General features: G+C 45.0%; 1 pseudogene; it reads left to right on the top strand.

The window, feature by feature from the left end:
- The first annotated feature begins 1,315 nt into the window (after positions 1 to 1,315).
- The window catches only part of LOC144773950 (solute carrier organic anion transporter family member 2B1-like), an 846,173-nt pseudogene continuing 820,516 nt past the window's right edge, over positions 1,316 to 26,972 (top strand).

The raw sequence follows: 26,972 nt of genomic DNA on the forward strand, positions 1-26,972 counted from the left end.
GACCCGGAAGGGCATTAGCTGAGAAACTCTGCTCAGGACGAGCGCCCCAACATATTACTACAATCAAAACTAGGGCGGGAATAGTGACACGAGACATCCAGGTCATAATGGGAGAATTCATGCACACTTACAGCAAATTATATGAAGCGCGCCCCTCAATGTCACAGGAAGAAATGCTGGCCTATATGGCAGATGTAGAAATAGCATGGCTATCGAACAATCATAGGGAGTACTTAGCTCGCCCCATCACCGTAGAGGAAGTGACAGATACAATTAACCAACTGCCAAATGGCAAGGCACCGGGACCGGACGGTTTCACCATAGAGTTTTACAAGGCATTTGCGGATCTATTGGCGCCACACCTGGTGAGACTCTATGGAGCAGCACATGAGACACAAACTCTCCCACCGTCAATGAGGGAAGCTGTGCTGATAGCATTGTTAAAACCAGGGAAGGATGAGGAACAATGTGACTCATACCGCCCATTATCCCTTATCAATGTGGACACGAAAATAATAGCAAGTCTCTTAGCGGCTAGGCTCAAACCACTGATGCCATTGCTGGTGAGGCCTGACCAGTCCGGCTTCATTCAGGACAGATCGAGGACACATAACACACGCACGCTCTTCGCGCTAGCCCATTATCTAGCACCGGAGATCAAAGCTGTGGCGGTACTCCTAGACGCCGCTAAAGCGTTCGACACGATAGATTGGACCTTCCTCCACACCGTACTCTTGTGAATGGGGTTTCCTCCAATTTTCACACACTGGATCACCATGCTTTACACCAACCTGTCCGCACGTGTCCGGGTGAACAAACATGTATCAGAGCCAATTGCAATATGTCGCGGGACCAGACAGGGATGCCCACTCTCCCCGATGCTTTTTGCCTAGTTCTAGAGCCATTAGCTTGCAAGATACGACAACACCACCACTACTCGGCCATACAACTCCCAACACGCCCTATACACATATCGCTTTACGCGGATGACATGATTCTTTATGTAAAACACCCAGAACAACACCTTAACCCATTATTACGTGAATACATCAAATTTGGACATTACTCGGGACTGCAAATAAACTGGAAGAAATCTCTTATCTTGGCATTGACGGATAGCACGCTCCCGTCCACCCTAGATTACCCGCTAGAATGGCAGGACGAACCGACCAGATATTTGGGAGTATGGTTCCATAGGGACCCGGAATTGGTCATCAGAACTAATTATGGGAGAGCGATATCGACTTTAAACGACAAGATCAAACGATGGAATAAATTACCACTATCACTGGCGGACAGGGCCGCTATCGTGAAGATGGTGGTACTGCCTAAGTTCCTCTACCTCTTTCCCAACATCCCCATCAAACCTCCGGCGGAGGTGTTCCGTAACATAAACAAATTGGTACTGAGCCTATTATGGGCGGGCAAGCAAGCCAGACTAGATTTACAAACAATGACGCTGCCGTATGAAAGGGGAGGTTTCAAGGTCCCAGATATTTATCTTTTATTATCTCTGCGCCCAGGTGCAATTCGCGCACTACTGGTACCACCAGATACACTTTCTAACACATGTAGCGGTGGAAACGGGCGATGCTGCCCCAATCCCAATAACCAACATACTGCCACACAAACGACCTAGACTGCATGAGAAAGATATAAACCCGGTAAACACTACCAATGAAGCGTGGAGAATGATGGGCAAAAAAGCTGGCAAATTGCCACTGTATGCACCAGCGCTCTCGTTAGCTAACCACCCTGCACTTTCTATCACCCAAGAACAAGTAGGAATGGACCAGCTGCGGCAAGTGGGCATTGACACAATGGGAGACCTGTACATAGAAGGGGGTTTTCCAACATTAGACAAACTGAAATACATTAGTCATCCGACACTGTTATTCAGCTTCAACTACTATAGGCTACAAAGAGCAATAAAACAACATTTTACTACATTTCCGGAAGAACCCCAGACTCTGGCTCCACTACAACTAGTCCTGACAACTCCCACCACCACACATCTAGTATCAAGATTATACACGAGCATACAGAGGGACATTGGGGGAAATACGGAGGGGGCGAGAGTTAAATGGTGCACAGGGTTGGATAACACGTTGACAGAGGAAGAATGGGAAACTACATGCACGCTCACCAGCATGCTAACACCGAATGGAAACCTCAGAATCATCCATTATAAATACATACACCAAATGTACTATACGCCTGAAAGGCTCCATAGGTATGGGTTACGGGACGACTCGAGATGTATACGATGCAAGCAAGATAACGCCAACTTCTTACACTTAGCATGGCACTGTCCCTCAGTGGCGAGGTTTTGGGTGCAGGTGGTACAGGCAGTCAGCGAAATGCTTGAGGTGAAACTCGACTGCACGGTCAAAGTCTGTCTGTTAGGCCTTGTCCCACAGCTCAGAGCAAAGAAACGTAAGTTTTGTGTGATAGCACTTTTAAGGGCAAAAAGGAGTTTCACTGCATTGGAACAGTAAAACAAGGCCGAGGATGTCAAACTGGTTAGAAGATTTAACGTATTGCTGAGATATGCTGGCAACGTATGAGGAGGAATTGCCGGCCAGATCGCGCCCTAAGGACTACTGGCTATACTTGAGGGATTATCTACAGGCGCAATCACTAGACCAAGGCAAGTGAACTGTATAGAATAAATTGCCCTATAATGGATACAGATATGCAACGTTCGTAACCATTATTAAGGGGAGGGAGAATGCTGTGACGCAGTGATTAAAGTTGTACTAGTTCTCACCTTTCTTAGTTCCAGGGTTGGAGAGAAAGGGACAAGTAAATAAAAAACACAAAATGTAAGACAATAGACATGTTATGAAAATGCGAAGCACTGCACTGTAATGTAAATACTATTCGCAGCAACGCCGCCGGGTCTATGGATGTCGGCTGAAGGGCTGTGTATACCTAATAACGCAGAGTACTAACTGTCAACGAATGTAGCCGGCCTGATATGGTTGTAGGCGCAAAGTTGTGATTAAATCTGTGTAATGTGCAATAAACGTCTTACACAACAACAAAAAAAACAACAAAAAAAAGTTGTCAGAAATTTTAGAGCTACTGTACGGATAGGGAACGTTGGTAAATTGGGCAAAAATGGAGTTCAATTAACTGTCAAATTACCAGTGCGAAAAGCCCTGTTGAGAAAATGTAGAACACCTTAAACTTTATTCTGCTAAACACCCTGACTCTCAGCACTGTAAGAGCAGGCCTTTTTTGGTCCAGTGGAGAAGCTTGTCCTTCTTTTTCACACATGCCCTTTCAGACTTCAATAACAATTTTTAAGACTGCACTAAAAAAAGGGAATCTTTGGCCTTGTTTGTTCTGATGATTAGATTGACCCAGAAAAAACAACCCCTTGGTAGCTTGAACCACAATTGAATCTAACAGCTCCTTCAACATCACAAATATGGAACTGGATATGCCTTCAAATTCCAGTGTGAAATCCTTGATCTGGCATTATTGCTCCATAATCTGTCATCTACAATCTTGCTAATACATAGGTAGAGTCAGGCCAACAGAGGACATTCGATCTTTTCACAACATGACTGCGCTTGTACTCATCCAAGCTGTGATAGGCCCCACACATACAGCAGGACACACACTTTATCTCATGTTCACACTCCACATCAGGACAGGGTTCAGATCCAGCCTCTTCTCAGAGGTGAGGTGAGAATATACCTACATGCTAAGATGCCTCAATGAGTGTTTAACTAACTGTGCAAAGCAGCCAAGAAAGTACCAGGCTCTGTAATTACCAACAAGTACCATGACACCACCTTTGGTCTTACCAAGCTGACACCAAGAAGGCTGAGTAGAAACAAAAACATTGTGAAAAATTGGTCCTAGCACAGGAGGTACTGCAAAGCCAAAGACAAAACATTAAATATTGATTACCTAAACCAGTGTTAAATAGACACAACTGACTACAATGTTATCGGAAGAAATTATGAAAAGGTCAATTTATCATGTTTTCTGTTTATATAAGGTGATGTTCCCTTAATGTAAGACACATACTCTTCCAAAATCAGGTGTTTTATATTTAGTCATAAAATTGGTCTACTAACTCTGAAACAATGTTTTGGGGGGTATAAAAAGAACACTACAGAAAATAAATTCAAAAACACAATTAAGATTTATTTCTAAAACAGCATTATTTTCATGGAGGTCTGTATTTCATTACCAAATGTTCATAAAACTTTAACTTTTGTCTCTTCCAGTTTTTTGTTTGCTGTCATGGACTTCTCCAGTTCTCCCAGCTCCTAGTTTCTGGATATCTCAAAAGCTCGATTTCAACAATAGAGAAGCGTTTTGGATTATCAAGTCAGATGTCAGGATTCCTATCTTCATTCAATGAGGTTCGGAATTAGTTCTGTGAATCAGCCCCAATGTTAAAAAATAACAAAATGTTGCTATCTGAATGCATGCAGTTAATGATTCTCAAACTAAAGGGTTGATCTACTAATGATTGTACCTCAGTTATATAGAGAAAAAGACTTTGGAGCTGACTTATTTTAGGTGGTTAGATTAAGTACCACTGTCAATTTGTAGTACTTTAATCCCAACAATGCAAGGGTAGACAGCCTGCAAAATGTAGAGATGTCCGCTGGCCCAGCAGACATCTCTTGCATGTACAGGAACAAATATCACAGCACTTTCTGAAAATATTTTGAAAGCTTAACTGACTATTTCCTTTACATGACGGAGCCGTACGGTAAGCTTTCATCATTTTATTATTTATGCTGAAGTGGGATTTTGTTTTTGAAAATAAATAAAGCAATGACCTCCCTCATCAGGGACATTTTCTCCCATGGCAAGGGTGTTGTTTTGCAGTTATCTCCAACTACTCCCCCTGGTGTCTAGTGTTCAGAATTGCCTGGGTTTGGGAGTTTGCCTGGGTTTGGGAGTGTTCCATAGATGAGTGCCAAGTCCAAGGCAGGTGACCCCCATGCAAAACCTGGTTGTTTTGTAATTGATAATTTTGATATCTCCACAATATGTTTTGGTGCCTTTCCTGTCGCTGGCACTTGGCCTATCCACACCAGTGAGGTAGCATTTTATCAGGAGACCTGGGGGAATGCTGGGTGTTAGGAAATTTGTGCCGGCCCAGTGATCCCACAACTTTCCCACACATAAATGTGTGGAAACATTTGTTTTTTTAGCTAAATCTTAGATTTGCAAGGGATTCTGGGTAAGAAAACGTAGATGGATCCACCCCAGCCACACCTCCTTGGACTGCCTGGGTGTCTAGTTTTCAGAAATGTCTGGGTTTGGTATGTTTTCCTAGATGGGCGCCGAGAACAGGACAAAAAACGCCGGTGACCCCCTTGCAAAACCAGGTTGTTTTGTGTTTGTTTATTTTTGATGCCTCCTGAACATGTTTTGGGCCCTTCCCTGTTGCGGGCACTTGGCTCACCCACACAAGTGAGGTAGCGATTTTATTGGGAGACCTGAAGAAATGCTGGGTGGTAGGAACTTTGGGCTGGTGCGGTGATCCCACAACTTTCCCACACAGAAATGTGAGGAAAATGTATTTATTTAGGTATGTTTGAGGTGCAGGGGATTTTGGCAGTGGAGGCTTAAAAGTGGTGGAGTGTAAAAGAAAAAATAAGGAATTTGCCTAGCGAGCAAGATTGTCATGAGGAAAGTTTGAGGAGCTTCATTGCAGATAAAGGGGCCGGTGACTTTGCAGCAGATAGAAATACTTCTGTGGATTTGGAAGGAGTAAAATCAAAAAGTCTTGACTAATGCTACACTTGAATATAGATTTCCACCTGTGAGTTACACTTTCAAAGCCAGAGTTTGTTCTAGGTTAAGGAGATAGTGGTGGATAGAAGGGCTTCCTGGAAGCTTTGATGTCAAGCCGTCTTAGTATTGTGGCAGAGTTTGGGAATGCATGCAAATCTAGTGAATGTCTTCTGACTAGCACTGCCGGGATGATGGGTATAGTCCTGCCAAGTGGAATGGTGTTGAAGTGAGTGAACAGAAAGGAATATTCTGCTACGTTCTAAAGATGTAATGTTGTGCAGTGTTTCCAACACAGTATTTTAAGCATTCTGAGTCTGCCTTACCTCGGTTTCTATTTATTTGAAAAAAACTGCAAACTAAAATAATAAATTAAGTAAAAGCACCCACATCTCCCTGTTTATCCTAGGAGCCCCTCACTGAGGTGTTTCTACTCCCATGCTGGCCAGTCACCCTCCATTGTCTGCTGCTCTGCTGCCTTTTTGCTCACTTCACTGGGCCTTCTATTCGCCAGTATAGTGTTACGTTTTGCAGCCTGATTCCTAGCTTGCTATTCCATATTCATAACATTTCTCCTTTCTCTGAGCATTTGTTTTATTGCACTGCACCCCTTACTGATATTTCAGCAGAGGAACTTTCTTTATAACACTTTTGAGCACGCAGGAGCATTGTTTTCATGCAGTTCCTTATTTGCTTAAATACTGGCTAGGCGGACTTTCATTCTTCTGAGGTGTATAAACTATGGACTAATGTTATGCATAATAGTTACAAACGACCAAATATGAAAATAGAAGACGTGGGTTCTATGCCCATTCAGAGGCACAAATTGCATATTGGGATATGTGAGTGTCAGAGCAAGAAAGGTTTAGGTTTAGGGGATTTGTAAAGCGCATGACTACCCGGGCATCTCAGCGCTGAGGTGATACAGGACGGAAACTGTTAGCACTTGTGTTTAGGGGAAGAGCCATGTTTTGAGTCTTTTTTTGAAGGACACTTTGTTTTCAGTAAGTCGGAGCTCTGGGTCCATACTGTTCCATAGTTTTGGTACCAGATGGGTGAAAGACCTTCCACCCCATCTGGCTCTCTTAAATGTGGTCGCATTCATCAGGAGTTTTGAACTTGACCTGAGTTGTTGATGGGGAGAGTAGTGAGATACCAACTTTTGGATTAGAGCGGGGCCTCTCCCATACATGGCTCGGTGAGCCAGACTTAAGGACTTGAATTTGATTCTGGCTTGAACCGGGAGCCAGTGTAGCTCTCTCAGTGCTGGTCTAACTGAGTGGTGTCTGGGTATGTTCAACAGCGGTCGGGCAGCTGCATTCTGTACGACCTGCAGTATATTCATGACATATTTAGGAGAGCCAAGAAAGAGAGAGTTTCCGTAGTCCAGCCTTGATACCACTAAGGCTTGTGACTACAGTCTTCCTTGAATCCTCTGGGGGTAGGGACATTATTTTTCTGATCAAGCCGAGTATCCCAAAGCAGGTGCCTGATAATTTTTGGGCCTGGACCTCCATCTTCAAGTTCTGGTCCAGCCACATATCTACCTACCTTTTATGACTGTTTTGGGGGAGGAGACGGCCCCCAATTTGTGGACCAAGAGATCTTCGTGCGAGGACTGTAGTTGTTGCCCAAGATCATTAGCTATGTTTTGTCCCCATTAAGTTTAAGGCTACAGTTCGCCATCCAAGATCCAGACAAGGGACGAGTTGTTTATGATCCGAGTTGAGAGAGTCTGAAATTGAGAACACTAGTTGCTTGTCATCGACATATGACACGATGGAGAGGCTAAATTCTGGTGTTATATGTGCCAAGGGGCTGAGATAAATATTAATTAGTGTTGGACTAAGGGAGAATCCTTGGGGTAATCCCCAAGGTGCTGAGAGGGAGTCTAAATCCGGCCTCCATACATTGGAAGGATCTGTCACTCAGGAATGACGCAACCCATTGGTTAGGTGTTCCTCTAATTCCGACATTCTCCAGTCTTTGGATCAGCACTGTGTGGTCAACTGTATCAAATGCTGCCTCAAATCTAGGAGTACCATGGCCGCGGTTCTCCCTTGGTGTAGGATGGAAAGCATGAGGCGCACACTATGCTATGTAAGCCCTGCCCTCTACACCACCACTGACTGGCAGCTAAAGCACAAGGTACACTAAGGTTTGCCAATCTGGCGAAAGGGTAGGTAATTCTTTGCAGCAGGCCATAATTTGTGAATTTCGCAGGTAATTAGTGAACAACACATTTAGACACAAAGCTATTGTACTGGACACAATTTATTTAGTAGCGTTGTTCACATAACCAGCCAAGATGGCTTAGTGGCAAATTATTTTGCCCCTGCTATCTGAAATTGATGTTAAAGGACGTCGGCTTTAACAATCAGATTTAATGATGCAAATGAACATTTTCAGCAATGCTGGTACAAGCATGTGCTTAGGCATGTGTCTGAGGCATCGTAGAAAGAGTTAATACATCAGCAGGTTCAAGGTCTGCCCTTCGGGATTGGGCTTGAGTGAAAGTTTATTTGCAGGCGGGTTCGAGCCTTTGCATATTTAGATATTAATTGAAGATGTTTCCAAAAGCAAAAAATGGCCCTTGAAATTGCATGCATGTTGGAGAGGTCACACAGCTGAGTCATATCGTGTTTGTTAAAAGGCAGAAGGGTAAAACTACCTCATTAGTAGCTTTTTTTTTTTTTTTTGCTTTAACCAGAGTATTAGCCTTGGCTGTTCCCCAGGTTCAAGGACATTCAATTCCCAGTGTAGCTATCTCTCACAATAGTGCAGTTACAGTTATATCACCATGTGTGATCTTGGAGGTATTAGAAAAATGCCCACGGTCTATGCAGCGCTGTTCACCCCCACGTTGTTACTCGTTAATGCCAAAAATAACAACAGCAGCCTCAGCAGGCAAAGATGGGAAACATCGTTTACAACGCGGTGTTTACACCGCAGTGCCTTTATAACGCTGCCATTACAACGCAAGTCATTACTACGACTTGCGCTGGATGGCGCTGTTCGGCAAGGAATGTTGTAATTTTATATTCCAACATCTTCCCTACTGTTACGTGGACTGGTGTTGGAATATAAAATTATTAGATTCCAAAATCCGTGCCCTCCAACTTGCGTTGTAAAAACAGAGTTGTCAAGTACCGCGATCTTTTAGATCGCGTTGTACTGACATACATCCGCAAAGATAGCCACTATCACCTCAGGCGCGATCCATGCAGATAAGAACCGTGAGGCTGCGTGGGGGGATTTCGAAGGATGGTGCCGAGGGGAAATTAATTATTTATTTAATTTTGCCTCTGCATCGTCCCTCGAAATTCTCCCCTACGCTGCCCCACCACACCACCACTGTTACCTGTACGGACCGCGGCTGTCACCTCACCTCCTTGACTGTGCAGCGCTGAGATAAGGAAGGAGTGAAGTGAAGGGCCACCTTACCCCAGCATGGAACAGACAATCAGGACCATTTCTATTTCTCTACAAACAATGGGACTGCCTATGGAAATGTCAGGAGTCCCGATCATCACAAATAGGCGGCGATGGTGCTCAGACTGAGGCACCAATAATTATCTAGTGGAGGTGGCACTTTTTATGGAAAAGACGTTTACCAGACAGGCGGTAAATTATGACACAAAATAGCTGACCTAAGATCTGCTGGATACACTGTTTTTCAATGCATGTTCAGACTCTCTTCGGCAGCACTGCACAATCAATTCAGCACGGGAAGCTAGGAACTGGGGGGCATATTATCAAGACAGGCGATACAATATCGCAGTTTTAGTGGCAGAAAACTGCCGCTAAAACGGCGATAATGGGCTTGATAATATGCTCTGTGGAATTCCAATTGAAGTCCATGTTAAATGTGAAGGACATCTAACATTGGCTTCTATTGGAATTCCTTAGAGCATATTATAAAGCCTATTATCGCCGTTTTAGCGGCAGTCTTCTGCCGCTAAAACGGCGATAATTGTATCTCCTGTCTTGATAATTTGCCCCAGGATTCTGCGTAGTGAGTCATCAAAACTCGAGCTGATACACTGCGCAGAATGCAGTGCTGATCTTCGTGTCTGAAGCACCTAAGCCCACCCTTCCTGAACTCGTCAGAGGGTGGGGTCAGGGAAACCTAATGCCCTCTTCCAGTTCTGTGATGAGTTGGAAAAGGGTTAGGCAATATAGCTCAAGTGCTTGATTGTCATGTAACTGCTGCAGCTGCAGGACTTGAGCCAGAGGCGTCCAGAGGCTTACTTTAGTCCAGGATCTTCAAGGGGTGGAGTTTATGCCAGAGGTTATTACTTTGCCAAGGAGATGACGTCATAGACCTCGGGTTTGTGAATTATTCAGTCCGGCAATTTTTGACCGTTGGCAGCCTAAAGAATCTGTGCATCGGCACATTACTAGCGGTGCAGTGGAAAGATAAGCAGTTGAGGCATGAAGGTGACTGAGACAGATGAAGAGTTGTGCTCTAAAAGTGTGCATGTAATTTTGTATTATTTTGTTCTTATTTCTTATTGTTTGAGGTAGAAAAGTAAAGGGGACGGATCCCCTTAGCCCTTATGGGGCAGCCACTACTGGATCCTGGGTAAGAAAACATTGGTGGATACATGCAAGCAATACCTCCTAGGACTCCCCCAGGGGCCTAGTTTTCAGAAGACTGGGTTTGGTAGTTTTCTCTAGATGGCCACCCAGCCCTGGAAAAAAATACAGGTGACCCCCCTGCAAAACCAGGTCATTTTGTCATCGATAATTTGTTTTTGGCCCTTCCTGTCGTGGGCACTTGGCCCATCCACATACATGAGGTACTCTTTTTATTGGGAGACCTGGGGGAACCCTCAGTGGTAGGACATTTGTGTCGGCAGATCCACCTAAAAATATGGCCTATCTGCCCCCAAGAGAAGCAGAACCAGACAAAGTTTTAAAGCTTATGAAAGGTGCATGCCCAAGGGGCCACTCCCAATGCCACAAGAAATCCCTAGTGGGTGCATCCCTGCTGCACGATCGCAGCCCCACCTCGTGAAAAGAGACACAAGGGGAAAGGAAAAGCTCTTTCCTTTCCTCCCCATTCCCCTTTGATGTTCCCAATGGCCTCTAGGAGGAAAAATGTGAATTCTCCTCTTACGTTCTGGAAACAATGGCTTCCAGCACATCCTCGGCTTTCTCTGATGATGTCAGCACGCCATGGGTTCGCTAATGTCATCAGACCACCAAGGAGAGGGTGGGGGTGGCAGTGGAAGCACTTCCGCTGCCACCCCCGGTGGGGGCATGTAGGTGGGCAGCCCATGAGGTGCCAGGATGAAATGGTTATGGCCTTGTCACAGCAGCACCACAGCCGAGGACGTAACCCTTATGTTCATGGGACACAAGTGGTTAATGATGTGTATACATCTACATCACTACTGATTAAATAGCAAGGCAATGATGTAGTCAAAAATTCGGCATTATACAAAAACACCATAAAAGTTCAGCTAAAAAAGGATCAGGAATAATTTAAAAACGGGTACATCAGTATTCATTACAATTCATTAAAATTCAGTAGTCCCTTTTCTATCCTCCACTCCTTTCAGCTACTCCTCTAGTCTCTCTTAGTTTCAGTGCTAACCTTAAAAAAACTTGTGATGGCGAGCAGAGTAAGTGGGTCTTGCGCCATTTGTAACTGTAGTAGGGCGACCTTGGCATGTCTAAATTTCATTTTTTTCAACCAGTTTATTAAATACAGGTGCCTGGGCAATAAATAAAAAGGGCAAAGAAGTACAAAACGAAGGGTATCCTGCGGAGATCGATGATCGCAGCCGCAGGTACCCTTTGGCTCTCCTTAATTAATAAAACCTGCTGGTTCAGCTTATAAATAATGTAAAAGGTTGAGCCTAAAATGTGTTATTAAAAATCTATCCCGAGTGTTATATGTGAGGGCGAGATATGGTTCCATTCCTTCACAAGATCTCACTAAGCTATGGGCTCTAACTGACTGTTTGCCCCATTCCTTCTCCTCTCTACAGGCTGTCTTATACATAACGAATCTCTTCTTTATACTAGCCTTATTCCGGTCTGCACCTCTGGCCGGATTTGGGAAGAGGTCCTTACAGCCAATTTTTTCAAAGACAACCTTGAGCGACTGTAGCCAGGGGATGTCCATTCTCTTATCCCTACTTAGACAGTCCATAATAATCTGTCGGGTTAGTTCAGCCTACGGATTGTCCCAAATCTTAGGCCATGCTAACAGTGGTCTAACTTGGATCCTATCCTCTATAAAGGCTCCCCCCAGCTCTTCATGGACAATATAGACGGGAACCCCCTTTGGGAACCTGAGGGACCCTGAGGAGCTTTCTCATATACTTGTTCTCCTCAACCTGAAATTTGTCCAAGGTGGTGAATCCCCAGAGCTCTGCTCCATATGCTACCTTGGAGAAGCAGACAGAGTTATATAAATTCATCATTTGCTCCAGGGACCACCGGCCTAGTCTATGGCTAAAATTCATTATTGCCCCTGTGCTTGACAATAACCTATTACAACGCTCCTCCAGTAAAACTTTAAAATGTAAACGCCCATCCAATAAAATGCCCAGATACAATAGAGCGCGATGGCTTCTAGATGAGTGCGGCGGCACTGCTGCGGGTGTGACATCCAGTCCATTGACTAGAAGCCATCGCGCTCCTATGCCATTGAAGCAACTGAGTCCCGGCTTACTACTATTTTGCTGGAAACCACCGGACAGATTAGATCAAACGATCTTCCGATTTCGGAGTTGTATTTCCCAACGGCCAGCGTCATCTTATGACGAATAAATGTAACTTAAAGGCATTATATATTGCTTTCGTTCAAGACAAAAATAATGTCAACCCCTGTCCTGATGATGATGCCTTCATTTTTATAGGCATCGAAACGTCGTCGACTTTTAAAACCCCATATGCGAGCTATTTCTGTACAATTTGCAATGGAGAGTTTTCTTTATATTTTGTGCCTGCTCTACTGAAGTACAAGTACGCAGACCTATTTTCTTGCCTTGTTCACATTTCTTCTTTGTTGTTTTTGTCTTGTATGTTGAGGGTCACGGCTGTGCCCGCTTGACATTCTTCTAAAAAACCTTATTCCTGCACTCATTGCTAAATAAACCCTGTCCGAACGGGCAGAAGACATATTACTTATCAAGCATATGATTATTTTTCTGTGTGTATTAATTCCATATAGGGACCACTGTTCTTTGTAATATGTAATGCCCAAAGTCCCTATAAATATACCTTAAGGGTTCCTTTGTTCTGTTGAAACGTATGTTTTAGGTATGCATGAAGGCTGATACACAGAATGGTTAGTTAGAAGCCCAACTTATCTTGTCACTGGTATTTAATGGTGACAAGACGGAAATCCTATGCTGTGCAGCTGGGAAAGTTCCACTCCTACTCCGGACTGGCTTCTGGCCGATCCCCACGGTCACTCCACTGATACCCTCGGAGACGGTGCACAATTTGGGAGTTAGTTTTAATGATAGGCTGAGTTTAGAACCTTAAATAAATAAGACAGCCGGGAGCTGCTTTGCTCTTATCAGAGTGCTACAGAAGATTCTGCCAATGTTACCAACTCAGGTTAGAGCATTGATAGTAAGGAGTGTCATCTTGAGCAGGCTTGATTACTGCAATGCTCTGCTGATGGAGTCCCCAAGGTATTTGATTGGGAGACCCCAGAGCATTCAGATGATGGCAGCCAAATTGGCTTTAACGAGGTCAAGATGCTCTTCAGCCTCCCAGGCACTTATGGAGCTTCATTGGGTTCCAGTCTTACAGAGGATACAGTTTAAGTCTCTCTGTATTGTTTTTAAAGCTCTGCATGGTCTGGGGCCCAAACGGCTGCAGAACAAATTTGAATGGTATGTCCCCACTCTCAGTCTTTGCTCTTCCTCAGCTAAATTGGTGAAAGTCCCCAGGTTCTGAAGAATAAAAGCGAGAGGAAGAGCCTTTGCTAGTGCAGTGGCTCAACTCTGGAATAAACTTCCAAATTACTTGAGACAGATGGTAGACCTGTTGCAGTTTAGGAAAAAAATAAAGACCTGGCTTTATCCCAGAATATAACTCCTTTAGTCTTTTGGAACATTGTCTCTCCCACTGCACCTACAATGGTAGGGCCCACGTATTTTAGCGCTAGGATACCCGAGTCCTCCACTGATTGGGTCTCTCTTTGCTCTCCCTGAACCCATGACATCTCCAGATTCACCTCAAATGTCTGGCAGTTGGTAGGTGGTAGTACAGAGACTTGTAATGGTAGCTTTCATATAGATTTACCCATTTGAAAATGTTATGGCGACTAGTGTTAGTGATACTTTGAAGTTTGTTCCAAGCACCCCTGATTAGGTTTGTAAGATACTTGAAGAGTTCCATGACTCCGTAGGGAAACAGATTCTGACCCATAACACCACCGCTTCCCCAGTTTTTTGGGGGTTTTTGGACCTCTAGTTCTTTGACCTCTCCTGTGAGTGTGTTTCCCTAATAAAGCCCTATACACTGTAAACTTCTGTTTAAAATGAATTTGAGCTGCAACTTTCACTGTCTACCTTTTAACATAAGATCAAGTGTTGTGTCCAAATGGGGTAAATGATTCTGAGCAGTTTGCGCAAAACGTGTGTTGAAACTTCTGTATTCATCTGTAGAGCCTGCAACAGGGGTTGGTTGTCTGACTTAACCTGACATCTGTGCACCTGTAGCATTCTGCAGAAGAGACCTGGATTAAATTGGTTGTGACCTGCAAAGGCTTATATTTGCCTCAAGGATCCAAAAATAAATGTTCCATTCTTTTTATTTGAAGTGCAAAAGCGAAAGTGTTTAAACAGTGTGTACACTTTGGGTAAAGTGTATCTAAAATGTAACTTTTGTTTTGCACGAGGTAGGAAAAACCTTTACATGCCCTTTTATATTAACAGATGGGCCCCCAAAGCATATCCAGTGATAGTTTTGTTCTATATGAATTCTTCGTACATAGGGAGTCACATACACACACCAGTATATTAGCTGCACTTCCCTGACAAGCAGGAAGTTTTCACATGAAACAAATCAGGCCAGGTAGACCTCTGACTTAAGTCACCTCCGGTGATGTTGAAGCTTGGGCATAGAAAAATATACCTGAGTAGGTGGAGCGTGGCTTGGACAGAGGGATCTGTTTCAGTTTTTTAAGCCTCCATTTTGGTTCTTCCCTAAATGCTGGCACTGGAGTTGGGCAGCCAGTGGGTTGCCCCCTGTCAGTGTCAGTTGTGTTTGAAAAGGTGATGTGGCATCCATGGATTGGGGAGGGACTCCATCTTCTAGAATTCTTCACTTGCATTTTTAGTCCCTGCACTGGGAAGAACAGTTGTGAAAAAGAGTATTAGAAGAAGGAAGAAAATGACACACATGCTAGGTAGAATACTGTCTGGAGTGTGTAGGACCTATTCAGGGCTTGCACTCCTTGGCCTTTGCTGGATACTTTCTCCAGTTCTGAGAATCTAAAAGGATGGGAAGGGTCTCCTTAGAACCTTCTAGACAAGTCCTCTTGTGGGTGTCCTAGGAGGATGTACTACATGCTCCTGCTCGGCATTAGGTCCTTGCATGAAAGTGGCTGAAGGCTTATGGGAGCTTAGGGAGCACAGGCAGGGAGAGTGGTCAGCAGTGATGATCATGGGGAGTTGCTGGCAGAAAAATCCTGGACATGAGACTACTAAGGCAGGAAAGAAAAGCAGGTACAGAGTCTTACAGCCTGTTGGTGGTAAAGAAAAGGTAGCAGCAGTGCCTGGAGGCTGTAAAACTCATCATTAAATCTATAAGAAAAATATGAGGACTAGGAAGGCCCCACAATCACACTTTTAATGGTTGGGGGCACACATAGAAGAGAAGCTCAACCAACACCATTGACGTTGGGTCATCAGGTCCGCAGATATTGATAAAAGTAGCAGTCACACATGTATGCATTAACCTGCCTACAGCAGGTACTATGAGAGCTGTGGGTACCCACCATATCCTGATTAGAGGTGGGGGAACCGTTGTGAATGGACCCCGTGGACCTTGAAAAAGCTGGACCAACAACCTAGGGAAGTGTCAACAATAAACTTTATTCGGTTCCAAGTAGCCATAAAAGTGAGCAATACAGATATAAACAATACATAATAAAACATACAATACAATTAAATAACATTAAGAATTATCACAAAGCATCCTGAAGCTCCAGGACAACATTCCCTCTAAAAAACCAAAAAGATCATAAATCATCAAAAAAACCTCTAAAAAGACCTACAGAGTTGAGCTAAAAAGGGTCCTTCATGCTGTCTAAGGTAATGAAAAAGCTAATAGAAATTGATTATTATGAACCCTAAAATATAAAACCAGATACAAATTCAAATTAAAAGCAAATACAAATTCCTGGCATAGGGACAAGACATTAATTCATCACTTCAACATGGCAACCTCTTCCTAATCATGTGGGCCCCTATCCTGAACTTTCTACATTAAAACAGATAAGAAGGCTTGTTAGCATTTGTAAATATACCACCACTGATCTTACTTGCTCAAAATGTTAATCCCTTAACGAAGGCAATATGTACGGAGAACACAACACTCTTTAATAGTCACAGAAAAAAATAAAATGCAGGGTATCTTGTGGATAAAAATCATCACATGAACAAGGCCATCTACCTTTCACCTTGTATCTACCCAGTGGGACCGCAAGGGACCAATGCCAGAGGTTGAGTCTAAATCTGGTCAGCAGGGATTGATGTTGAGATGTAACTGTGGCCATATAAGGCTCCATTGAAGGGCACGTTTTTAACAAGATAGAAGACCAAACTGTGTGTTTAATGAGTTCCTGCGCCTCCCTCTCTGCACCTACCATGGTGACAAAATGCTTTGTTGCCTAAATCAAAACCCTCTTTATAATTCCATTCGAGGTTCAAATAAGTTGGGTCGGCCCAATTTAGACGTAACATTATTATTATTATGCGTTCTTATATAGCGCTCGATTACCCGTAGGCATCTCGGCGCTTGCCTTGGGAACCCGTCCTGGCTTTTTCCCTGTGATATACCCATACTGGGCATCCCCAAGGTGAAAGCCAGGCTTCCCGCCGCAGGGGGGCCGTAGTGGAGATTAAGCAAGCTAATGCCCAGAGCTGCAGAGTGTGAACCCGTGATTCGAGTAGGCACCGAAACGAGAATTATCGAGTCTGTGGATATTTGGGCTCAAGACCCTGCTGCGTCGGGAATTGAACCCTGGTCCCGGGTCTGACCTCTGCTTCAGGGTCTGCCTCCTCTAACCAGTGAGCCACACTTCTCCACTTCTCCACATCCTTGATACATTTAATCCATGGAATGTAGAGTGCCCTTTCCAAAGTCAGACAGTCCTCTATGATTGCACAGTTGAGATTGAGCACCGGGATGCATCAACCCCTGATCCCTCTAAGCAAGGACGCAAGAGTTATTTCATCACATATAAACCCAACCCCCAATTCTTCATGTATTATATAAGTGTGTACTGACTGTGGACAACTAATGGACTTCTCAGAAATGTATTGTCCACTGACTGAAGATCCCTCATATCTTGGTAACCCCAGATTGGGATACATTTACCCTGATATACTTTAATGAATACCTGCCGAGGTTTGGTCCCCAATTGTTTGGCATAATCAAGGGTCACAACTGTGGCTCTTGAAAATGTGTTTCTTTTTTCCTTTCTTCTTTCGTGGGCCCCAAGAGCCTATTTTATCAAAAAGGACCCCTAAGTATGAAAAAGTATAGGCATAAGCTCATCCATTTCAAATTTTTCCGCAGGTTGTATCACACCCCAACACGTTCACACAGAATAGCCCCTAGTCGTCCCCACCACTGCCCCAGGTGCAATCTCAGCCAGAGAATGACATGGCTCCTGAGGGGATTGGCTGATGCGCCTTGCTATTATGAATGATTTGCACCTGTTCTTATCTGATTGATGTTCTGTCTTCTGATGTCTTGTTTGCGGACCTGACTGTTATGTTATCACATATATATTAAAGTGTCGGCGATGGTTTTATAAGCATTTTTCTTTTTCTTTGCTATTTCTTTTCTTACGTCTTATTCCTCACGCATTCCTCCATTTGTGCAGTTCGCTGCTTAATAGCAGCCCTAACGATAAACAATGTATTAATTTGTATTTTGTATGTGCGCTATCCATTTTGACGTTGCTTATCCGCTCCACTATGTAACACACGATATATCATTCTACTTTTATTTGGAAATGATAAATAAAGTTTTTTTTAAAAGTATGAAAAAGTAGGGACCCTGACCGACTAATTGTGAGCTCCCCCAAAGCATGTTTCTGATGTTTAGAAAGAAAGAGTGGAATGGTGCACCCATAGTAAAACAGACCAAAGAGTTTTCAAGTCCATTTTTTAGAAAACTTCTTCCTTTATTTAAATCCAACATTAAATTGTAAGATCCAAAAACGAAAGCATCCAGCCAATGCATTTCGTTCAACTTTCGTTCAAGTTCTATTGAACTTCATCAGGGCTTTTTCTTCTAACTTGTTTTACATCAATCAATGGTATCCATGTGTAGACGGTCGTGTATGATATTTTATCATTCAGTATAATTTGGCCTTCTGCATCTAATCGAACAAGCTCTTATGTAAGCTTCCAATAGGCGTAGGGGTACATCCAATACCAGGATCAGTATCAAGAATGCACTATCCAGTCTCCCAGGTACAGAAATTAGTGCATAGAGTATTTGCACCAGTGCAGAAGAATATTTGTAGTGAGTTGCTTATCACGAAGTCTAAATCCAGAAATATATAGCAAGTGGTAGAAGTTATGTTTTGATACTGAGTAATATATCATATGAAGTGGCATATTATAAAATATTACATGATATTGAGTTCATTCACTGGACATTAAAAACAGGACTCAAATCTATGTACGTATATGATTGTAAATTTACAGTGTGCCAAGTTGCAACTTAGCCCTTGCTTTATGTATGACCAATCAAGAATTATTAAATGAAGTTTCAGAAAAAGTGATAACACAAAGGATCAATGCTAAACTATTGTTTATTAGATTGTTTGTACTCTTCAGTATATATGGCAAGTGCCCTTGACTTTTATTGGTATTATTCACAATAAATGCACATGAGATAGTATACAATGAGTTTGTAGAGTGTAAACCAGAGCGTAGGAAGCTGGCTCTCTATATAGTGCACTAAAAATAGGTACACTGTGCAGAGAGTCCAGTGAGTCCGAAATTGGCTCTCAGATGATTAAATAGATAATAACTGTGCTCTATTTTGTAGAGTCGTGCGCAATTAGGCTTTTCAGAGGGCAGTGCTAAGCATTTGTTGTACTCACAGTGGTAATAAATGAGACACTCACTCAAGAATAAATCCAAGAAAAATAGCACTTCTTTTTATATATATTTTCAAACCAAGCACTTTCTTCAGAGGTAAGTACAGTTTTTCTTATTAATTATCACGAGTAAGTAAATAGTTCAAAGAAATCTTATAGAAGCAAAAAGCATGTCTACATTGCATTCAATACAGATGGTTTCATGGGGCACCTTCTGGATTCGGAGTAGTAGTAAACCAGTGGCCAAAGTTCTTCCAGCAGTTCATCTGGAGCATCCCGGATTAGGCCAGGAGTAGGGTGCTGATGGAGTTGGTAGCTGGTGCGGTACGAAAGAGGGGGTCCACCTGGAAATAGCCGAAACAATGAGACTTGCAGGCAAGTCAGAGAGCTCCCAAAAAGGGGCTTGAGTCACAAGGGCCTTTAGGACAATGGGGCACAGCTGGCTCATTGTTACCAAGGACGGGCAGGCTAGGTGAAGAGTAGGTAGGTCGGCCAGGCTCTGTGCATAAAGGTTCTCCTCACGGTCGGAGGCAAACAGCTAGCAGGGGCAAAATCAGGACTGCTGGGCTACTCTCGAAGTGAGTTTCATGGATGCTGATGTCCCTTGCTTCCAGGACAGTTGGAGTCCTGACTGGACGCTTTACTCTTGGTCTTTGTTGTAGGGCGTCCTGTACCCCAGGTAGTATTGGTGCTACATGGCTTTGGTAGGTCCAGGTGTCTTCACACTTGGTGGGGAGACAGATCTGACCTTTCAGCGCACAGGTACCTCTTCCTGGTTCTCTGCACCATTAGTCGGGCCAGGGAGCTGCAAGGCGGTGGACCGGACTCTGCTTTTTGGTGCCTGCGACTTCAGGGGAGTAGCTCCTCTACTCCAAGGGAGTTCTTAGGCAATTTCCGAAGGCCTGGTAGTCTTTTAGGGCTCCAAGAAGCTATATAGCAGCAGGATGAGACAGTTCACCACGTTTGTTGAGACTCGGTGAAGGCAGGCAGGGTTTCGCATCAAAACTCCACAGCAGGTCGTCATTTCTCTGGTCAGCAACTCTTTTTTGTCCTGTTCGGCTTTAGATACATCAGATCTGAAATTCTGGGTCAAGGGGTGCTACCTAATCACTCAATTTTGGGGTGTTAAGGGTAGTGACAGGTAGTAGCTAAGAATAGGCTATGTTACATTGCATGTGTTTACAACGCATACCATTACAACGCGTTGTAATGGCATGCGATGTAACTACGCAGTCGTTGTAATGACCGCATTGTATCGCATACGTGGTAAACGATGTGGGGTCCACATCAGCTGCGCCACCTGAGGGGTGGTGCTGGCTGATTGTGGGTACACCTCCCAATCTTACACATTTTCCTACCTGTCCTGCCAAAAGTGGGGTCAGGACAGGGGGTTGGCATCTTCTACTAACTGGAGAGGCTTGGCTCACATTTCAAAGGCAGCATGGCCTTTAAAACTTCTTGCTCGGAAAGGCAATCTGCACTTGGAGGAGGTGTGAACACCTTCACAGAGAGTAGGCTTTGTTCCCGGCCTCGGAGAGCGAATGCTTTCACCCCAGGAGGCCAGAAATGAGTCTAGAGTGGCAGACTGGCTGAGACCAGTTGGTAACCACACCAATGATCCTCAGGTTTTCAGGGGGCACCTCTACGGTGTCCTCTGGGTGCATGTATTGAGGAGTCCACCACTGGAATCAAAGTGGGCTCATAAAAATCTTTGATACTAAACATCCCTATCTTCAGTGAAGCCATCATATAACTGGAGAACTCATTTTCACCAGTGTCCAGTGCATGATTTCAAACGGCTTTCCTGGTCACTTGGACTGACCAGCACAGGGGCATATCTGCTCATGCAGATGTGACCTCACATATAATATTAAGAACCCTGCCTTATGGCTGTTAGACCTGCTGTAGGGGTGACTTACAAATAGCATAAGCAGTGTTAGGGGACATGGCACACAGGGATGTGTGACATGTCGGGTTTTCACTTTCATCTGCACCGAGAGACACAGCCTCCAATGGCAGCCTTGCATGTACTTGGTGAGGGGTCCCTTTGGGGTGGCACTATTTGCGCTGCAGCCCTTAGGGACCCTCTTTAGTACCTAAGGCCCTAGGTGCCAGGGGTACCACTTACTAGGAACTTAAAGAGGGTGCTACAGGTTTTGCCAATTGGGGGAAACAATTGTATAGTTTTAGGAAAGAGGTCTGGCACTGGGGATCTGGTTAGCATGGACCGATGCACTTTCAGTGGAAATCACATCAAATATCAGGCATAAAGTCAGGGTGACCCTGTCAAAAAGGGGCACTTTCCTACACAGAGCTATTGGGAAGATGTGTGGTCTACAGAATTAGCTGCTAATCTCAATTATTCTGAAATGCATAAATCTATTTTTAGCAATCCGCTTTGAGTTCAACTTATCAGACATTTCACAGTGGGGCAAAAAAAAATCTATATTGGCTGTTAATTTGCATTTCAGTTTATGACATTTGGCTTCTAAATATGCCTTTGAGCATGAGGAAAGAGTAATACACATATTACTTAAATTAGAATGGAGTTAGATTGATTCTGGTGGTAAATTGTGTTTCAATGTGCGTGTATCAGTGGTTGCAATCACATGTGCCTTCCCAAATGATAAGCCTTAACATATGTGGATCATTTAATGGTGAATATGCAACACAATTGAGTCCATCCATAAACTGAAGACACAATATGTATCTTGCAAAACAACGGGTGTGCATTCCTCACCCCAAAGTGGGGAAGTGCAATTGATGGTCACTACAGAGCCTCATAATATCAGGAATCACAATTTTGATGTATTGTAAAACTGGTCCCGTTTAGAGCATGTAGAATGTAGACATAATGCTGCACTTGTTTTACTAAATAACTGAGTCCATTTTCTTTTGCAGATTGGAAATGTGACTCTAATTGTCTTCGTCAGTTACTTAGGGAGCAGAGTCAATAGGCCTCGTGTGATTGGTTGTGGAGCCTTGGCACTTTGTGTTGCTGCATTTATCATGTCCCTTCCTCACTTTATGGTGGGACCATATGAATTTGACCAGTCTTTTGCCAGTAAGTAATTACTCTGTACAGATATTGTTTGAAATGCAAGCTGCTTTTGTTTATTGTCATTACTTTAGAAACAGGACGCCAGACACCTGGGACCCGATACATAAATCCATTTGTGTAGCATAGTTAAACTTAAGAGCGCAATGGCTTGTGGTGCATGCTTAAATTAATAGTATGTATTCACAAATTAACTAATAACTTCAAATGAGGTTTACTCATATGTATTTTTCCACCAGTACATTTTCTCACTGGGGCACAGATACAGCCTAGGTCTGATGACATTGAAATTTAGTGAGTGACAATAAACTTGTGAATTTGAATATCCACAACATTTTCAAATGGCAGGTTCTACCCAGCATGCTGTCGTGAATGTACTGCTGTCAGTTGCAGGAGTTAATCCCTATTCTACGTATCTCTTATCTCTGAACTGGTGCACAGAGGAAGTTGTACTCTACCGGGAAAATATTTTCCACATGGAAAAAGGGAAAAAGTTAAGTCTTATTATGCAAACTCAGTTTTGTTAAAATTGCACAATTGTGTACATGTGTGCTAGTATATTAGCATGAGTGAATTCTTCTGTATGAGGCTACTGCTGGAAAGCTGTTACTGTTGATTATTTTGATTGTACCCAATCCTAGGCATTAGTTTTTCATAAAAGAGCTCTTTAGTACTCTTCATCTTTAGGTACATGTTACCTTCAGCAACAACCACAAGGTTGTGTTTTTCGGGTGATTTTGGTACAGGGGATTTTGCAGCAATGCTGCAAAAACGGCCCTGTAACAAAAACGGCCCACAGGGGCCCAAAACCGGCCCCCCACCCGTACGGCGCACCAGGGGATTTCCCGGTGCCCGCTATGGCCAGTCCGGCTCTGTGCATGCGGGGAGGTAGATACAGTGGAGGTCTCACACTCTGTTGGACTTGGCCCTTTTGGCAAGTTCACCCCTAAAATTTTTGCTTTTAAATGTGACCTAGTGTTAGTTGTTTTAGGCTTCTGTGCACTTTAACACTGTGTACCAGTGTAACGTGCGTGCACAGTCTGAGTGCATGTGGTGAGATTGGCCTGCCTCCCATAGGAATGCATAGGGGATATGTGTGTCCATGGTAGTTCCTGATGTGAGAGGACTGCAGGGGCGAGTTTGGTATGTGCGAACTCGTGAGATTAAATGCTGCGCGACGGTGTGCACAGATTTAATATGGCTAGTGTAGAAGTGCCACTTTTACAAGTTGGCATGTATGTGTGCGGTGGATGTGAATTGACTGCCTGGCTTGTGATTGACAGGAGCTGGCTGGTGTGCCTGGCTCCATGAGTCTGGATGGGTCTGCCCAGCGGTGAATGGGGAGATCTGCAAGTAGATGGGAGAGAGGAGTTGGCACCTGGGACCTGAATAGGGCTGTGCCTTCCCTTCACAATGCTGGCTCCCCCCCCCCTGTGGTGCGTCTGATGTCCCTAGCCTGTCTTGTGAATAGGGAGAGCGGCTGAGCACAACAAAGTGCTCAATAACCAGTTGCATCAGTTTTTTCCCCTAGCCCTGCAGCCTGAGACAAAGGAAAATGTGTATAAAAAGGGGCTGTGACCCCATGTTTGTTGTTCTCTCTGTTCCTGACTTGAGAGGGGCCTGCTGCTGCTGCTGGGCACCAGGAGGAACCGCCACTGGGTGCTGCCTCCCTGTTGGAGGGCCCTGTGAGCTGGACCCTGGGCCAAGCCTTTGCCCCCCTGCACTCTGCAAGACTTTCCTGGATTTTCCCCCAGCAAGGGAGAGCCTGGGGGCCGTGCAGCGCTGTGCTGCAGCCCCTGATGAGGGAAACCCTCTTTCAGGGATTTTCCCATGCTACCGTCCCGGCAGGTGCTTACCCTGCTTATATTTATGTAATTACGGGTGCCCACCCTGTTTTTGCTGTTATTATCGAATTTCGGGTGCCCACCCCGCTTATGGCCGCTTTCTGACCTTTTTATCTGAAGTTTGTGTGGGTGCCTACCCCGCGACTTTGCCAGTAATTACAGCGGGTGCCCACCCATGTGTTTATTGTTCTTACGAGGGAGCCTACCCCTCTTATTCCTGGGAAGGACATCACAGCTGCAGCCACGGGCACACAGGAAGTCAGGCACCGTAGGGCCTGACGGCAAGCAGGACGTCCGGTTTAAAAAGAGGAAGTCCTGCACCCGCCGCCGGAAGAGGAAAAGAAGATGGCGGTGCGGGGCTCCCATGGTTAAGGGAGAGCCCCGCAGACAGCCCTGGTGCAGCCCGATGGCGGAGGGGGCACGAGGCATATTGCCGTTGTCTGCCCCCATCGCGGGAAAAGTGAGGTAGAAGCCAATGTCTCCCATCGGGGCTCCCGAGAGTAGGACAAGCTGAGGAAGCTGAGAGACACGAGAGCCCCAACGGAGTCCTGAGGGCTCTCCCAACCTCGCCTGCAGCCCCCGCCGCACCACCGCATAGAGGAGACGGCAACGGGACGAGAGAGCAGCCCAGTGAGTGAAAATGGACTGGGGGGAGCTCTGGGCATGTTCGTGGTGCCTGATTGAGGCACAGAGTCCCAACATAGGTTCTGAGCAGCCCCTGTCTGCTAGGGGGGCTGCTCCGACGGTGGGCAAAGTTTGGATTCTCCTTTTCTTTTGAGCCCCAGAGCGGGACTCCCACGTTGGGGGCCATTGTTGGACAGAGTCCCCGAATGAGGCTCAGGAGCCTCATAGTGCAAGGCATCATTCTTTGATACCCAGTTGCCCCAACAGACAGAGGGCAGCTGAAACGTTTTGGGGATCCAATTGTTTTTAGGGCACAGTGGTGCCCGTGCTAATTTATTTTGGGGGCATTTGCTGATCAAGGAGCCCAAGTGGGGGTCCAGGAGGCACGCTGGTGCCAATGCTCCATTTCACAGCTGCCCAGCAATTAGTGGGCAGCTGCCATGTTTAGGCTGTTCTTTTCCTTTGTTGCTTTTGCTGCATGCACAGCCAGCCCAGACATTCTGGACATCGGGCATTTGAGCCCCTGTGGAAGGCCAGTTGGACTGGGGTCAGTATCTAAAGTGATTCTTGCGCAAGGTGATTGCCTGCTGTGTTTATACTGGTTATGCCTAATGTGATTTTTGCGTAATGTGCAATGCCTTTATGCCTGTGATACCTCTAACTGTGTTTTCATGCTTAGGAGGTTGTTTTGCCTAGTATAGTTTATGCTAGTCAGTTTATGTTTTCCTACGTGACCTATGCCTAGGGTGATTAGTATTGCGTAGTGTGTACCTACCTTTTACCAATGGTAACTGGTTGTGTCCTACACTTGTTATTTTGTGCTACAATTATTCTATTTCTACTAAGTGCTATTTCTACTAAGTGCTGATTCTGACAGTGGCCCACGTTGCCCTGTCTGGTGTAAAGAATCCCCTGTAAATACTGCCTAGTGCCAGTTGGCATAGTGTAATTGTGTGATTATGATCTAATGTGTTTATGGTAATACAAAGGCTATTTTTATATATCACCTTGTGTGAGTTGCTTTTTGTGGTGTGCCTAGTGTGTTGCTACTGTGTGTGTGTTGCGCAAACGCTTTATTTATTTATTTATTTATGGGTTTGTATCGCGCCGGCCTCACACCCGAAGGTGTATCTCCGCGCGGTGCTATGAAGTGAACAGGTCGGGCAGCGCTGATCCTAGAACAGAGTAGTCTTTAGGCATTTCCTGAAAGCTAGATGGCTCGGGCACTCTCTAAGGGAAAGTGGAAGATTGTTCCACAGACGAGGGCCCATGATGGAGAGGGCACGGCCTCCCTGTCTGGTCTTATTATGTCTGGGAATCTGTAGTAACAGCTGATTGCTGGACCTCAGATTGCGGGAAGGGCGGTGGTATACAAATTTTTCGGCCAGATAGTGCGGCCCTAGGTTGTGGAGACTCTTGTGCACCACACAGCAGATCTTAAATTCCACCCGTTTCCGGATGGGAAGCCAGTGGAGGGCTTTGAGGAGGGGCAAGGATGGCGTTCTGGGGGGGGCATTGGTCACCAAACGTGCCGCGGTATTCTGAACAACCTGAAGTTTGTTAAGCACTCCTTCATTGGCTGCTAAGAATAGGCCATTGCAATAGTCCAGGCGGCTCAGAACGAGGGCCTGGACCAAGGTCTTTCTTGTGTTGTCAGGTAGAAGGGGGAACACTTTCCGAAGGAGGCTAATAATGTGAAAGCAGGATCCCGCCGTGGTGCTGGCATGATGAGCAAGGGTGAGGTCATGGTCTAGACGGACCCCCAGGTTTTTCACCACCTGTTTCGGGGAAGGGGCCTGACCCAGACTGGTGGGCCACCAGTCAGGGGTCCACAGGATTTTTGCCTCTCCAAATAGCATGACCTCCGACTTTCCCACATTACACTGGAGAAAGTTCTTGGCCATCCAGCTGGCGATCGCAGTCATGCCGTTAGAGAAAGCTTGTCTTATCTCCGGGGTAAAGGTTTTAAAAGTGAACAGCAGCTGCGTGTCGTCAGCGTAAGAGATGGGCATAAACCCGAAAGACCTCATGATGTTGGCCAGGGAGGAGACATATACGTTAAACAACGTAGGGCTGAGACAGGAGCCCTGTGGGACTCCTCTGATGATGCTGGCAGAGGTGAAACTAAAGGAGCCCATATTCACCTTCTGGGTGCGCTCAGAGAGAAAGCTGGTGAACCACGCCAGGGCAGATTTGTCAATGCCAATCTCCTCTAGTCTGGTTAGGAGAATGGCGTGGGATATGGTGTCGAATGCTGCGGACAAGTCCAGCAGCACCAACACCACAGACAAACCTCTGTCCAGGGACATGCGTATAGCATCCGTGACGGAGAGAAGAGCCGTCTCGGTGCTATACC

Source organism: Lissotriton helveticus, chromosome 8, assembly GCF_964261635.1.
Source record: "Lissotriton helveticus chromosome 8, aLisHel1.1, whole genome shotgun sequence".
NCBI classification, from domain to species: Eukaryota; Metazoa; Chordata; class Amphibia; order Caudata; family Salamandridae; genus Lissotriton; species Lissotriton helveticus.